The sequence below is a fragment of the Schistocerca serialis genome, chromosome 7 (genome assembly GCF_023864345.2).
Source record: "Schistocerca serialis cubense isolate TAMUIC-IGC-003099 chromosome 7, iqSchSeri2.2, whole genome shotgun sequence".
In the NCBI taxonomy this organism is placed as follows: Eukaryota; Metazoa; Arthropoda; class Insecta; order Orthoptera; family Acrididae; genus Schistocerca; species Schistocerca serialis.
This window is the reverse complement of record NC_064644.1, coordinates 518,256,932-518,271,777: the sequence shown is the minus strand read 5'-3', so window position 1 is coordinate 518,271,777 and position 14,846 is coordinate 518,256,932.

The following is a 14,846-nucleotide window of genomic DNA, read 5'->3' as shown; positions in this document are numbered from 1 at the left end:
GAGTTTATGACCGAATTTAAATTTGGATATGAAAAGAAGAACCTTAAAATGCTTAAAACAGATTCTTCTAAAAGTAGGTTGAAGGCTACGAAATTACGCAATGTTAGCACCTATGCGTCATTACTTGCTGCACGTTGTGTACATATGCAGGAAATTTATAAACATCTTGACGTAGTAAAAAAAATACACTGCTCTGTTCTGGTTCATAATTAACTGGCCTGCAAGAACATTTTTGAAGCCTAAAACCATATGTATCCGAAAAATTTCTGTTGTCATCTCTACACGTTAATTTGTGCCCAATGAAACAGTTTGTGAACAAAAAATTCCGGAAGAAGGAGAAAATTTCAGTTACGTTTGCGATAAAGTTACTTGTCTATCAGAAGTGAAACTGAAAGTACGCAGGCGGGAGTGGCCGAGTGGTTCTAGCCGCTTCAGTCTGGAACTGCACGACCGCTACGACCGCAGGTTCGAATCCTGTCTCGGGCATGGGTGTGTGTGATTTACTTAGGTTATTTAGGTTTAACTAGTTCTAAGTTCTAGGGGACTGATGGCCTCAGATGTTAAGTCCCATAGTGCTCAGAGCCATTTGAACCATTTGAAAGTACGCATGTTGTTTGCCGCGAAGTTCGGAAAACGATGGTCAGTTCCAAATTTAAATAAAAAATGACTGTGAGGGAGAGGGAACCCTTGGTATTACTTAGGGAGCTTGTAACTTCGTTTACATGCAGAAAATAGGGCGCATATATCACTCCTGTGGGCAGGAGTCGGGAAAAGCTCAAAATGTTACTTTGCTGGATGAGCATCGTTAGCAGTCCATTTACATTTTTTCCATGAAAATTTGGATGATGTCAGTAATGAATAAAGCGAGTGCTTTAATCAAGGCATCAGAGGGATGGAAAGATGGCACAGTGGCACAATGTGAGCTGGAACGCCAGTACGATGGTATATTACTGTTGCTCACTTTACCAAGACATATAACAGGCAGTCCGACCCCGTTAGCTGAGTCGTCAGCGCGGCGTAATGCCACTCCAAGAAACCCGGGTTCGATTCCCGGCTGGGGCAGGAGATTTTCTTCGCTGAGGAACTGGGTGTTGTGTTGTCTCCATCATCATTTCATCCCCATCTCCGACACGCAAGTCGCCCAGTGTGACGTCGAATACAATAAGTACTTGCCCTCGCGGGCCGAACCGCCCCGAATGGGGGACTCCCGGCCCACAAAGCCGTAAGCTAATTTTTTTTTGTCATACAATAGGCAATTTATAGAAAAAACGGCTGTATCACGAACTTTTACTGCCACATGTTTCCTACGTAATAAACAGGTTTCTTCGTGTTTATACTTCATTGAAACCTTATGTTCATGCTAAAAAAATTATTTGCTTTTTATTCCAATTACTTGTGTTTTGTTGATTTTTAGTTTATAATGAAGTCGCTTTGTATCAAAACGAAATTTGATAGGAAAAGGAACCGAAGTCAGATATGGATTCAGTACCCAAACCACTCATAAAATGTATTATCTAATAAAAAATTACCGATCACATTTCTTTCTTATTTTCCTTGTGTTATCATCCATAAAACATCCGTGAAAGCGATCCTTTCGGACGAGCCACCATGTGTACGATGTTGGGTGGATGTGTAAGTAGGCTGTTTAGGTTTTTTTATTGGTAACGCCACCTCTGTATAAAAATCACTGGCTGTGCTGTTGTGGCTACTTAGCTTTGTTGTAATACTCGCCATTGTAGTGTTAGGCAGCTGGCTGCGAACAGCGCGTAGCGTTGCGCAGTTGGAGGTGAGCCGCCAGCAGTGATGGATGTGGGGAGAGAGATGGCGGAGTTTTGAAATTTGTCATGAACTACTATATATATTATGACTATTGAGGGAAATACATTGGTTGTTCTCTACCAAAATCTTTCATTTGCTAACTATGCCTATCAGTAGTTAGTGCCTTCAGTACTTTGAATCTTTTATTTAGCTGGCGGTAGTGGCGGTCGCTGTATTGCAGTAGCTCGAGTAGCGAAGATTTTTGTGAGGTAAGTGATTTGTGAAACTTATAGGTTAATGTTAGTCAGGGCCATTCTTTTGTAGGGATTTTTGAAAGTCAGATTGCGTTGCGCTAAAAAATATTGTGTATCAGTTTAAGGACAGTCGTGTATAATTGTTGTAAGGGGACGTTTCAGATGATGTCTCCTGAGGGGCTCGCCAGACTTCCATCTGTTTACGTGTTGAACTGTGCTTGTTATATACATAGTGCAGCAGATGCAATTTGCCAATACTTCAACCTTTGAAACGACAAACTTAACCACTAAGTCTTCGGCAGCGACCTGTTTAGTACGAGAAATAAATAGCTTAGTCTTCGGGCCTGAATTCCTTCGATGGTGTTGGGGAATGTTTTCGCGAAACCTTTCATTGGGTCTCTTCTCCTCCCCTGCCTCTTGCCTCAGTAAGAACAGGTTTGCAAGAAGAAATATTATTAGCTGTCTATCACAGGCATGAACCACTGACGTCTTAAGTCGGTGCCTCTTGAATTATAGCTATTTCGTAATTTTTATTCGACTTATAGCAATCAGTCTTTATAGTTGGTTAAAACCCATCATTTAGGAACGGCTGTCTGGATGTTCCGCTGGACTGCTGAATCCTTCTTGAGAGGAGGCGTTTAATATCCTACGCAACAAACTCCCCATCTATCATTTCGGTAATGTTTCAAAAAATTATGGTTAATTATGATGATTCAGAGTTGTGATGTTTCACAGTCCAGAACCGCGCGACCGCTACGGCAGCAGGTTCGAATCCTGCCTCGGGAATGGATGTGTGTGATGTCCTTAGGTTAGTTAGGTTTAAGTAGTTCTAAGTTCTAGGGGACTGATGACCTCAGATGTTAAGTCCCATAGTGCTCAGAGCCATTTGAACCATTTTTTGAACCTCTAGTGCAAGTTGCCTGTAAAATGTGACCTTTGCAAAGACCAAAGCAATATGACATAAAGTAGGGGAATATAGTTTAATCAGCAAATCACTACGTTTTTGTTGTAGAGAATTGGTTATAGGAGTAAACAGTTGCCTACAGAGCGTAGCATTTGCTGTTCCTCAGAAACTATCGTGGTAGTAAAGCCGACAAAAATGTACTTTACAAAAATCATTGTAACCACCACTATAATCATAGTCAAGTATTCATAAATAGCCAATAGCTTCCCACAGTTAAACTTAATACTGAGCAACAGAAAAAGACACAACAAAAATTACATCATCACCCAGTAATTGCTTATATGATACACTTACACTTGAATCATATCGACTGTAAAATCAATGTTTGCTTAATTTCTAGCCTCTTGCTCATATCCTGTCACTAACGGGAGGTCAAGAATAAGGCAAATTGTGTAGCATAATGAAATATTAATGTTCCCTGTGTCGGTGTAACGAGGACATTAATATCGGACATGTTCTACTCGAACATAGTCGTAATCACCACTTTGTCTGCTGAGTGCTCTTCAGAACGATGTAGTGAAAATGAGGCTTTAAAAACAAATGCTTTCTGATCTCTTAGATCAACAGGAATAATCTGTTACTTTCGCTCTACCCTACCTTATCACGTTAAATTACGTAGAAAGTTTTTCGAAGACCTTGCCTTCCTGTGTACATAATAATAGCCTAATATTAACGGCTCTCTCTAATGCACAGGAATGTGCGTGTATGCGTCCTTCCCAGCGTGGTTGATTATTTCCTTCCCGTGGTTCCTTGGAGCTAATATCTTCATGTGCGATCTAATGCTACTCCAAGAACTTCATCCAGACTGAATTTGAAGCATAAAGTGCATTCATAAGCCCAGCCACATCCTTAGGGCCATGACGTAACAAGCTCGTATAGCAGTTATAATACACGTTGCTTTGTCTTCACACATCTGTGATCCACACACACACACACACAAAAAAAAAAAAAAAAAAAAAATATCCAAATTCGCTATACGTCACGTCTTCTTCGCACGCAATACTTCATGTGTATGTTTGTGTGTGTGTGTGTGTGTGTGTGTGTGTGTGTGTGTGTGTGTGTGTGTGTGTGTGTGTTTGTGTTTGTGCAGTTACGTATCTTTGATAAATGCTTCAAATGGCTCTGAGCACTATGGGACTTAACATCTGAGGTCATCAGGCCCCTAGAACTTAGAACTACTTAAACCTAAGGACATCACATACATCCATGCCCGAGGCAGGATTCGAACCTGCGACCGTAGCGGTCGCGCGGTTCTAGACTGAAGCGCCTAGAACCGCTGGGAAAAGCATTTCGGCCTCATTCGTCAATACATCGATTTCCCGGAGAGAGCGCTAATACTTTATTCCAGATTGTCCCCACGAAGAAAGTGCTATATCGTGACACAAACAACTTTAAATCCACTGTATATGAAGTTATGCTCATTTGCCTTGCGAAGTGTATCTACTAGATAGACATTGGAAAGTTGACATCATGTCTCCACAAAAGCTCTCTCTCTGTGTCTGTCTGTCTGTCTGTCTGTCTCTCTCTCTCTCTCTCTCTCTCTCTCTCTCGTGTTACAAATAGGTTACAAATTCGTGATTAGTTAATGTGCTTTTGCTATATACGTACCCAATACAGAGCTTCAGTTCAGATTACATGGAATAAACCTACCTAAATATTATGTCCACGTCTTAGGAATTCATAATTATTTCCTATTCCGACACACCGAGCGAGGTGGCGCTGTGGCTAAGCATACTGGGCTCGCATTCGGAAGGACGACGGTTCAATCCCGCGTCCAGCCATCCTGATTTAAGTTTTGCGTGATTTCCCTAAATCGCTCCACGCCGATGCCGGGATGGTTTCTTTGAAACGGCACGGCCGACTTCCTTCCCCGCCGTTCCCTAATCCGATGAAACCGATGACCTCGCTGTCTGGTCTCCTCCCCAAACAACCCAACCCTACCAAGTTGCGATTCATGATATGCACTGCTATCTAGCGGTGGGCACGTGTAAACAGCTTAGCTGTTGTACTGCCGTACTACGTGACGTCCCATACGAAATGTCGTTTGAGTATGTGACACTCGCTCGCTTGCTCTCTCTCTTTCGCTGAAAAACACACACATACACACACCAGAAAATTATATTGTTCCGGCAACTTATTCATACTCCCTAACGTGAGATGATTGCCAGATACCCTACAGCCCGGGCCGTAGGCAAAGCTAGGCAGAGCAAAATCGTTTCTCTCGTTGTGCGCATTACGTCACAGTTCGCGCCATATTTCTGCTGTTGTTGGCCATAATTCTCAAAATGGCAACGCTTAAGGGGCTGAAGTAGTGCTTTATGCTTTTCCTCGCGATGCAAGTCTGCAAAAGATTTAGCTGTCGAAATGCTGTAGGAGAAGTGCTGTGAATGTAGCAAATGTTTGAATATGCTCTCGTCACTTCAGACATACTTAAATGTTGGACATTTGTGTGCGGAACTGCTTAATTTACGGCAGAAACGAGTTTTCAAGAGCGATGCATTCCCCTTGTTTTCTTTCCCTTGCAGTAGCAACGCCACTGTTTGCGCAACAGTTGCAACAGAAGGAAGGAAGGAACGTTTCAACTAACGTGGCGCCCATAGAAGGAGCAGAGAGATTTTACAAAAGCTTTCACCACAGAATGAGAGTGCCGTTTAATATATATTTATAGATGAATTTGGTTCTAGTGATTCAGGTAAAGCTTCTGGCAATACACAGGAAGGATGCTCGAATGTAATGTATTGCGAATACTTAGAAAGAGGGATCCTTTATTGTATGATTATATGATAGCGGAACAAACACTGGTAGCAGTTACTTCTGTAAAATATCTCGGAGTATGCTTACGGAACGATTTGAAGTGGAATGATCATATAAAATGAATTGTTGGTAAGGCTGGTGCCAGGTTGAGATTCATTGGGAGAGTCCTTAGAAAATGTAGTCCATCAACAATGGAGGTGGCTTACAAGACACTCGTTCGACCTATACATGAGTATTGCTCATCAGTGTGGGATATGTACCAGGTCGGGTTGACAGAGGAGATGGAGAAGGTCCGAAGAAGAGCGGCGCGTTTCGTCACAGGGTTATTTGGTAAGCGTGATAGCGTTACGGAGATGTTTAGCAAACTCAAGTGGCAGTCTCTGCAAGAGAGGCGCTTTGCATCGCGGTGTAGCTTGCTGTCCAGGTTTCTAGAGGGTGCGGTTCTGGATGAGGTATCGAATATGTTGCTTCCCCCTACTTATACCTCCCGAGGAGATCACGAATGTAAAATTAGAGACATTCGAGAGCGCACGGAGACTTTCCGACAATCATTCTTCCCGCGAACCATACGCGACTGAAGCAGGAAAGGGAGGTAATGACTGTGGCACGTAAAGTGCCCTACGCCACACACCGTTGGGTGGCTTGTGGAGTATAAATTTAGATGTTGATGTAGATGTAGACTGAAAACATGTATATGTAACTGCGACCACGCAACTAAGATCTTTGAATTCAGTTGCCATCAACGTAACGACACCTGCACGCTGAAGAAAGTAATAAACACGCACTTGTGTCTTTTGAAATTAATGGAACACTGGACAATAAAATGTTCCCTAATCATATCAAAAGTTCGTTGCGGTGGTTCAAAGAGGACATTTGCAAGTCGATTATTCTGCACGCTGTTTCGCATAAAAGCTTCAGTTTTCTTCAGGGAATCCTTGGAAAACCTCTAACTGCAGTGTCAACGTAGCGGTCTTGGATAAACCGCAGTTTCAGTTGCCATGCAGAAAATTTTCATAGTTGTTGGGTTACATAAGCTAATTCAAATGCTTTTTACAAATAGGGCACTTGTTTACTTGAAGTTCTTTTAGACTTGTGATGAATAAAAAATGTAAATGAGCGTTCTATAAATCCTTTTTACTCTTTTAAACTTTTCTCATAACGAACTTCGAAAATTCCATACCCATATCGATCATTCACTTTGACAGAAAACTGGAAAAACAAAATATACTTAGAGCTTTCTTTTTTATTTCCGGTTGACAATGTTTGAATTTTTTTTTTAAAAGCAGTGCCTGTTTAAAAGCTGTACGAGTTACAGAATGTAGCAGTAACACCCTAACAATAGCAGAATACCAATTTACATTTCATTTCTTTAGTAGAAACTGAAACCACAAAACGTCACAGAAATCCGCGACCTCCATGCTACAGCACTGTTCTCGAGGCAAGCGCACGGCGTCGGCCAGTAGCAGCACAGAACGCTTACTGCCCAACCTTACTTTTCTGTAGACCTTGGGTATATCTACCATCCATATGATATTTGTCTTTAAATGTCGTGGTAAATTATTTACTATCCTCTACATAACATAGGTGCCCTTATTGCGATGAAATTCTTATTTGGAGGACCATCATTTGAGTATATCTATAATCATCAGACAACAGGGGTACTCCACGTACTACAAGTCCTCCGCTGTGACCACAGCGCAATATTTATGTAATATTCCACTGATTACTAACGATGATCGAAGCTATCAGGCAGTCACCTACTGCCTGTCATGACCGCTATTCCTGTACTTCCTTTCATTTTCACCATGCAAGTGTGTGTATATATATGTATACATTTGCGTGAGAGTATGTGTGTTTTTGTGTTTGTGTGTGTGTTCCTGCGTGCACAAGAGAAGGCGAGATTGGAGAGCAAGAGAGAGAGAGAGAGAGAGAGAAAGAGAGAGAGAGAGCGAAGGTGAGGGGGGCGGGGGTGGGAAACAGTTTTGATGCATGGGTTTCGTGCTGTATCACTTACTGATTCATGTACTGCATGAATGATTGCTGAATTATTGATACGCTTTCAGCTAACATTTAACCGAAATTTCAAGGCATATTGTCCCTACGTAAAGAGGCAGTGAGAAACCATGAGTTTGTTCTGTGACGCTCCATAATTTAATTTGTGGGTTCGTATTTAACCCATCTCACTTCATTGATATTTGCAATTTAGAGGACAGAAAGAATGTAAAATGAAGGATGTAATACAATTGAAATGAGATGTGTATTGACTACTAATTTGAGATGTTGTTAAATTATGTCTGGATTGAAATGTCTGTTACCCTATCGTTAAGATAATGTACTATTATTGTATTCAGTGTATAATGTTTCTCTACATTAGTGTGCCCTTCAAACGTTGTTATACTTTCCAACAACCGAATATTAACAAAATATAGCATTATGAGTTCACAAAAATGAAGATTTCCTTATACCACCTATCTGCACCATGCCGGCTCCACTGCAACTACTATTTATGCAGGTTCCTGAAGGATAAACGATCCGCCTCGTAATCTCCAGTTTGTTTATCTTCCACGTCGCTATTATTTTCATTAGGTGCCTCAACATCAACATCTTCCTTCTCCTTCAGTGTTATGAGTTCCATTCCATTTACATATCCTACTACGTCAGCTTGGCTCAATGCAGTTTCATCTTTGGGTCTCCTATAACTACTGGGAAAATACTGAAACACTTATTTGTTTATTTCTTATCGAGAAGGCAAGTATCAATTTTCGAAGGTCAAAAAATGGCTCTGAGCACTATGGGACTCAACTGCTGTGGTCATAAGCCCCCTAGAACTTAGAACTACTTAAACCTAACTAACCTAAGGACAGCACACAACACCCAGCCATCACGAGGCAGAGAAAATCCCTGACCCCGCCGGGAATCGAACCCGGGAACCCGGGCGTGGGAAGCGAGAACGCTACCGCACGACCACGAGATGCGGGCTTTCGAAGGTCAAACTTCAAAATCGTAGTAATAGTGACATTTTTTTAAAAAAACTTTTCATCCTCTATTTCATCTTCTTAAGGGTGGAATGTCAAAATATCCAAGTTTGGCCAGCCGCTGTGGCCGAACGGTTCTAGGCGCTTCAATCTGGAACCACGCGACTGCACGGTATCAGGTTCGAATCCCACCTCGGGCATGGACATTTAGGTTTAAGTAGTTCTAAGTTATAGGGGACTGATGACCTCAGATGTTAAGCCCCATAGTACTCACAGCCATTTTTGAACCAAGGTTTTGTCCTTAGTGGTTTGGACTGGGCGACGATGAGTCAGTGAGAGGGTGAGTCGGGACGTTCCCTTCCATGTATAAAAATTTTCATTACAGTGTTATTAGAAGGCTTACGATTGCTTACAGTCCATAAACCGTGTGGTGAAGATTACTCAGTGGTATAGGGCAATAATCACTGTTTCATCACAAAGCCCTTAATACGAATCAGAAACTCACATTTGGAGAACGACAGAGTGTGTGCTGTCCATGGTTCCTTCTTTTTATGCAAATGCTTCACACCACCACGACAATGAAAGCACAGTTTCATCACCAATACCAATGTGAAAGCAGCACGCTTCACTTACCTCGTCTTTTCGGTCCTTAGTAGCAAGAGGCCACGTTCAGAATGATGCTAATCAAGCCTCATGCGTGCTATATATAGGATTCACTGGTCTCTGTGAGTATACAAAATGGTTAGTCTACACTGCAGCCGTAGTCCACTTAGCGGTGCAATTCATGCAGAAAACGACCGGTAGTAAATTATGTAACGTGTTTACGGAAGGCTTGTTGACACAGAGAAAAAATAATCATCAGCACGCTGATGTGTGTACTTACTCTACGTGGTTACACTTCAGTTCACACGTAAGTGCCTGGCAGAGGGTTCATCGAACCATTTTTATACTACTTCTCTACCATTCCACTTTTGAATGGCGCGTGGGAAAAAGGAACACCTAAATCTTTCCGTTCGAGCTCTGATTTCTCTTATTTTATTATGATGAGAAAGTTGATGACTGAAATTTCGTAAATAGATCTCGCCGCAAAGGAAATCGCCTTTGTTTCGGCGACTGACTCCCCAACTCGCGTATCATAACAGTTATATATATATATATATATATATATATATATATATATATATATATATATATAGAGAGAGAGAGAGAGAGAGAGAGAGAGAGAGAGAGAGGGGGGGGGGGCAACGGGTATAACAGCACATATTTTTGTATGTGGTACATTAATAAGTACACAAATATGCGAGTTGGTGATTATCTTTTCTCTGGGTCAACAGGCCACCAGTAAACACGTTATATAATTTACTACCTGTCGTTTTCTGCATGATCTTAGCTGCACCGCTAAGTGAAGGTGTGATTAGCTCAAGTTCACATGCTGTCCTAAAAGTGAGCAATCGGTATAAATAGAGCTAATCACACCTTCATTTGCTTCTTTTTCTTCTTCTCTTTTCTTCCCAACTTCCTTCATTACTTCACATGTGTTTTGTCTTCCTTTCGTCTGTCCATTTCTTCCCTGGTGTTTCTTTCGTAGCGACTTCTTCAAGTTTCTAGTTTTTTATTTTACTTCTGAACAGTTTACTGACCTCAATTTCTTCTTCTGAAATTTGCAAATGTTGCAGGTGTTCTTGAGTTTCTTTTATCCAGTCGGTCTGCAATTTGCTTGCGTTAACTATGTTAAAAATTTTCTTTGGGAGTCTGTTTTCATACATTCTACACAGATGTCTGGAGAACTGCAGGCATCTTTTCCTGAATATACTCGTAATGTTGTCTGTGTGTTCGTAGAGTCCCTTTGTAGGTCGTCTGACCCAAGTTTCGTCTCAGAGAATTGCGCTTTAGATTCTTCTAAGAATTTTTCATTTTTGTTTCTCTCTGTCATGAATTTTTGTGTTCTTTTTCATATCTGTGGTTTCTGCCGCAACCAAGGTTTCTGATATAAGAGTCGTGTCGCATTGCCATGATTTTATATTGCGAGATATTGCTCCTTTCTCGTAGTAATATCGTGCCAGTTAGTACACCTTTTGCAGTTTGAATATTCTATCTGTGTTGGGGATCGTGTTCAGTCTTGCGGGTTGTACTTGAAGTGAGTGACCTGTGACATTCTTTCACACTTTGTTCTCAGTGAAAGTTTTCCAGTTGATTTGAAGTCCATATACTGAGTTTTTTCACAGAAAATTTGTTCAGTTTTACAGAAGATTTCAAGTAGTTTATGCAGCGCTAGTTTGGGTTCACCTTAGTTGTTTGTTCATATAGCTACGTCATCAGCAAAGGCCATAAATTGCACAGTGACTCTTTTTCCTTTCTTTTTTCCAATCTGGACACCCTTGATATTCTTTTCCCAAACTGATAATTTTCTTCTTGTCAGACTCATGTTTGAATTTCGAATGAGTTTGAAATTTCTCCCATGAATTTCACTTTTGGGGTGGTTTATGATAAAGTTTCCTGGATGATTTCTCTGGTCTTTCTACCGATTCCTAATTCTTCTAGGCTCTTAAAGAGCGTTCGTCTGTGAACAGAATCGTAAGCCTTTTTTGGTGAATTAAGTGTTCCGCCATCGTCTGACGTGTAGAAGGGTTCTGAGGTTCCAGATCTGTTCAACGCTTGATCTCACTTTCCCAAATTCCTTCTGATACTCGATAGTCTGTGGTCCGCTTGAGAAAGTACTTTATAAGTCACTGGAAGATTTCATATTCCTCCGTAACTGTTCGAATCTATTTTGTCCCCGACCATGTGGAGTGGGGGTATCAAGGCGGTCTTCCATTCTTTTAGAATCTTGTGTTTTCCAGACTTCATCCATTATTCCGTGAATTTTTGGTGTTATGTTTTTGTAGCGCAGTTTCCATAATTTTGCAATAATATTATCTTCGTCAGGTGCTGTATTATTTCTTAATGATTTAATTATTTTCAATATTTCTTAGCGTCCAAGTGGAAAAGAACCAGGATTTGTTGCTGAGTTGTTAAGATGGCTCTTCACCTTTGTTGAGTATTGTCTGGAATTTCACAATTATTCTTTATATTAATTTTCAGAGATCCATCGCGTCATTGGAAGCATAGGAGGTAAGCAGCCAGTTAAATTTTATCGGAAGCTCTTGTGTTGTTCTTGCTAAAGTCTTCTTCTATTTCAATCAACCTCTTATTATCCTGTTTGCGTTTTTTACGTCAAATAATTTCAGAGGAGTTTCCCCGTCCCTCTATGAATATATGCCACTTTTTTCTTGTTTTATGACTATTAAAGTCATTCCATCTTTAATCCTGTATTCGATTACTTGAAAGCATCTGTTGTTACACCACATAAGTCTTCTCCATGACAGAGGCTGAAGTAATTTTACTTTTTGCTTAACTTTCTCCGCAAGTTCAGACTGGTCTGTGGTATCCACACTACGGAATCTTCAATGACTTTCTTCTTGTTGGTTTCTAGGTATTCAGGATCAGTCCAGAAACTCTGGATTACTCTTGTCCGTTTTCTGTTGCACAGAAATTTTACTTTGATTTGGAGCACGTTGTGGTCTGGCACGAAGAAGCCTCTCCTGGTTTTTACACTGAGAATTTCTTTCAAGGCACTGGGTATCGCATTACGCCAGGTGGAGAATCGCAGAAACACTCATTATCCCACACGTTCATGTCCCGATGTCCATACGCAGCGTGTGTACGCGAATCTCAGCGATCGCGCCATGTTAGCAGCCACATTAGGCCCGCTGGAGAGCACCGCCCAGCTGTGGAGGGCATCTGGGGTTGATTGGAGTGGTAGGATTTTAGATGTTATCAATACCTCCAGCGCCGACAGATTTCTGAATCTTCTCTTTAATATTCAGCGAAAAGTCAGAGAACACACAGCACATGCGATGACCAAGACTGTCCAACACATACTGAATATTAGTTCGCTAGGCACCCGCCTAGAGGGCGATACTGTTGCACTACACCTAACCAGTTCATGAGATTTGCCGATGGCTCTCACCTTAAGACCGAAATGTCAATTTTTTTGGTCACCAGCTACCTCTACCATACGCCCCACACGGCAGACGGTATCGTCCAGGGAAACGAGTCCATATTTATTATTGTAATTATAACTAAACGTTATGATTGCAGCCCGAATTCGGTGACACTCTATAATGAATAAAGTATCGGAAATACCTCCTCCTGAGGTCGTGGTTCTGGGACGAATCTCAGAACGAAATATCAGTATCTATATCTTCCTTATGACTCGACATAATTTTTCACATAAAATCGTTCATCCCCCTTACAGCTACCGAAGCGCTGAAATCACAGTTTCCCACGTCAAATTCATACCTCCCTTACGACGGGACATATCATTTCCTTGCATATGTCGGAATATTGACATCCCAACACTTACTTTATAAGCCTGTTGATCTCAGCAAATGTTCTACCTATCACTTGCTAAGAACATTACTTCGTCGATAACTGAATGCTGGTGACACCAAACAATATGGAACGAAAATCCACGATCGATGGACACGCCCCACTTCCCTTCCTAGCGAGTGGTACCAGTGCGTCCTAGGAAGAAAGACGTAGTCGTCCTGTAACGCACAGCTATTAAAAATACGATCGCAACGACCATGTAACTGTCACCCGGCAGAAAGAGCGGTCTTGGTTCTACAGGTACACACAAGTGTCACTAACGATATCCATGTTAAAAACTATGCATGATTTATAAATCGAGCTATGTGATTGCTTTCCACCCAGTCAAGTGACCTTCTATACAAACATCGTGACACTGAATATAGACTGTGATTACGTATTGTGTATTAACTGACTGAACGTGTGTATTCCAGTCCCCCAGTTGGTAATACAACGATCTTTAGCTAAGGACAATTTACAAAAATTTATATGGTGGCTACCAATAATTTGCGTCACACCTGAGGTTGTGATCCGACATATATAAACTCATTAATCTACATTCAGTGGTCAACCATGTTAAACAATCTGTTCCAGCTCTCTTATCGCTGACCCGAAAAATGACTTCCCCTGGTTCCTAGTGCTTCCATGACAGCCATTTATCGTATTTCTCTTGTTGACAACCAATCGTTCCCATGTTTCTCGTATTTTCCCTCCTTTCCGTCAATTTTCGTAATTTTGTCGGTTTTATGTCACTTCTGTCGGCAGTTCGTGGTCCCAAGCACGGGGTCCCGGGTTCGATTCCCGGCGGGGTCAGGGATTTTCACGTGCCTCGAGATGGCTGGGTGTTGTTGTGTCACCATCATCATCATCATCATCATCATCATCATCATCATCATTCATCCCCATTACGGTCGAAGGGAGGCAATGGCAAACCACCTCCGCTAGGACCTTGCCTAGTACGGCAGTGCGGGTCTCCCGCATCGTCCCGTACGCTGTGTCATGGAGTATGGGACCTCATCATCATCATGTCACATCTATCCATGCGATCATGTCATAACTTCTTGCCACGTTTTCTAAAATTGCTTGTAAATGTATTACAGTTGTAAACACGCAGCGCAGATGCACCATTTTTCTCTCTGTGTTTGTGTGTGCCTGTATCAGGTTGCACTCCCCAAGACTACTATTTCGGAAACCACATAGCTTTAACATTCTAGCCTGTTTAAGTGCAGAACCGTGTAGCCTTAGAAGTGAATCTGTTTATGTTCTACGATCATTTCTCTCTTTCGAATACCTTCCTGGTACTGCTACAGGCACTAGAACAATACTTTAGAATTGGTAGCACAGTTAATTTAGGTAAAATATTTGAAACTCCATCACTCTGGAGGTCCATTATGCATAAACCATACGTTTCTTCTTAACTGTCTTTTATAACGACACAACATTCTCATATCTACTATAAGCCGGTGAGGGGTGTGGACCTCCTCAACATTCATGCATCTGAAGAGTTCTTGTTCACTTGGATGGGCGCCATGTGGAAGACTGGTACGGAACAGTTTTTGTGGAACAGCAATTATGGACTCAGTTCGCTCTGTTCCTTCACGAGATGGTGAATGTAATGCGTATAGTACACTCCTACATCTGGTCAGCTGCAAATGAAATTGGCGACAATGTTGCAGGACAGGTTGGTCAAAGACAAAGTGGGGATCTTTCAATCACCTCCTATGAATGTGA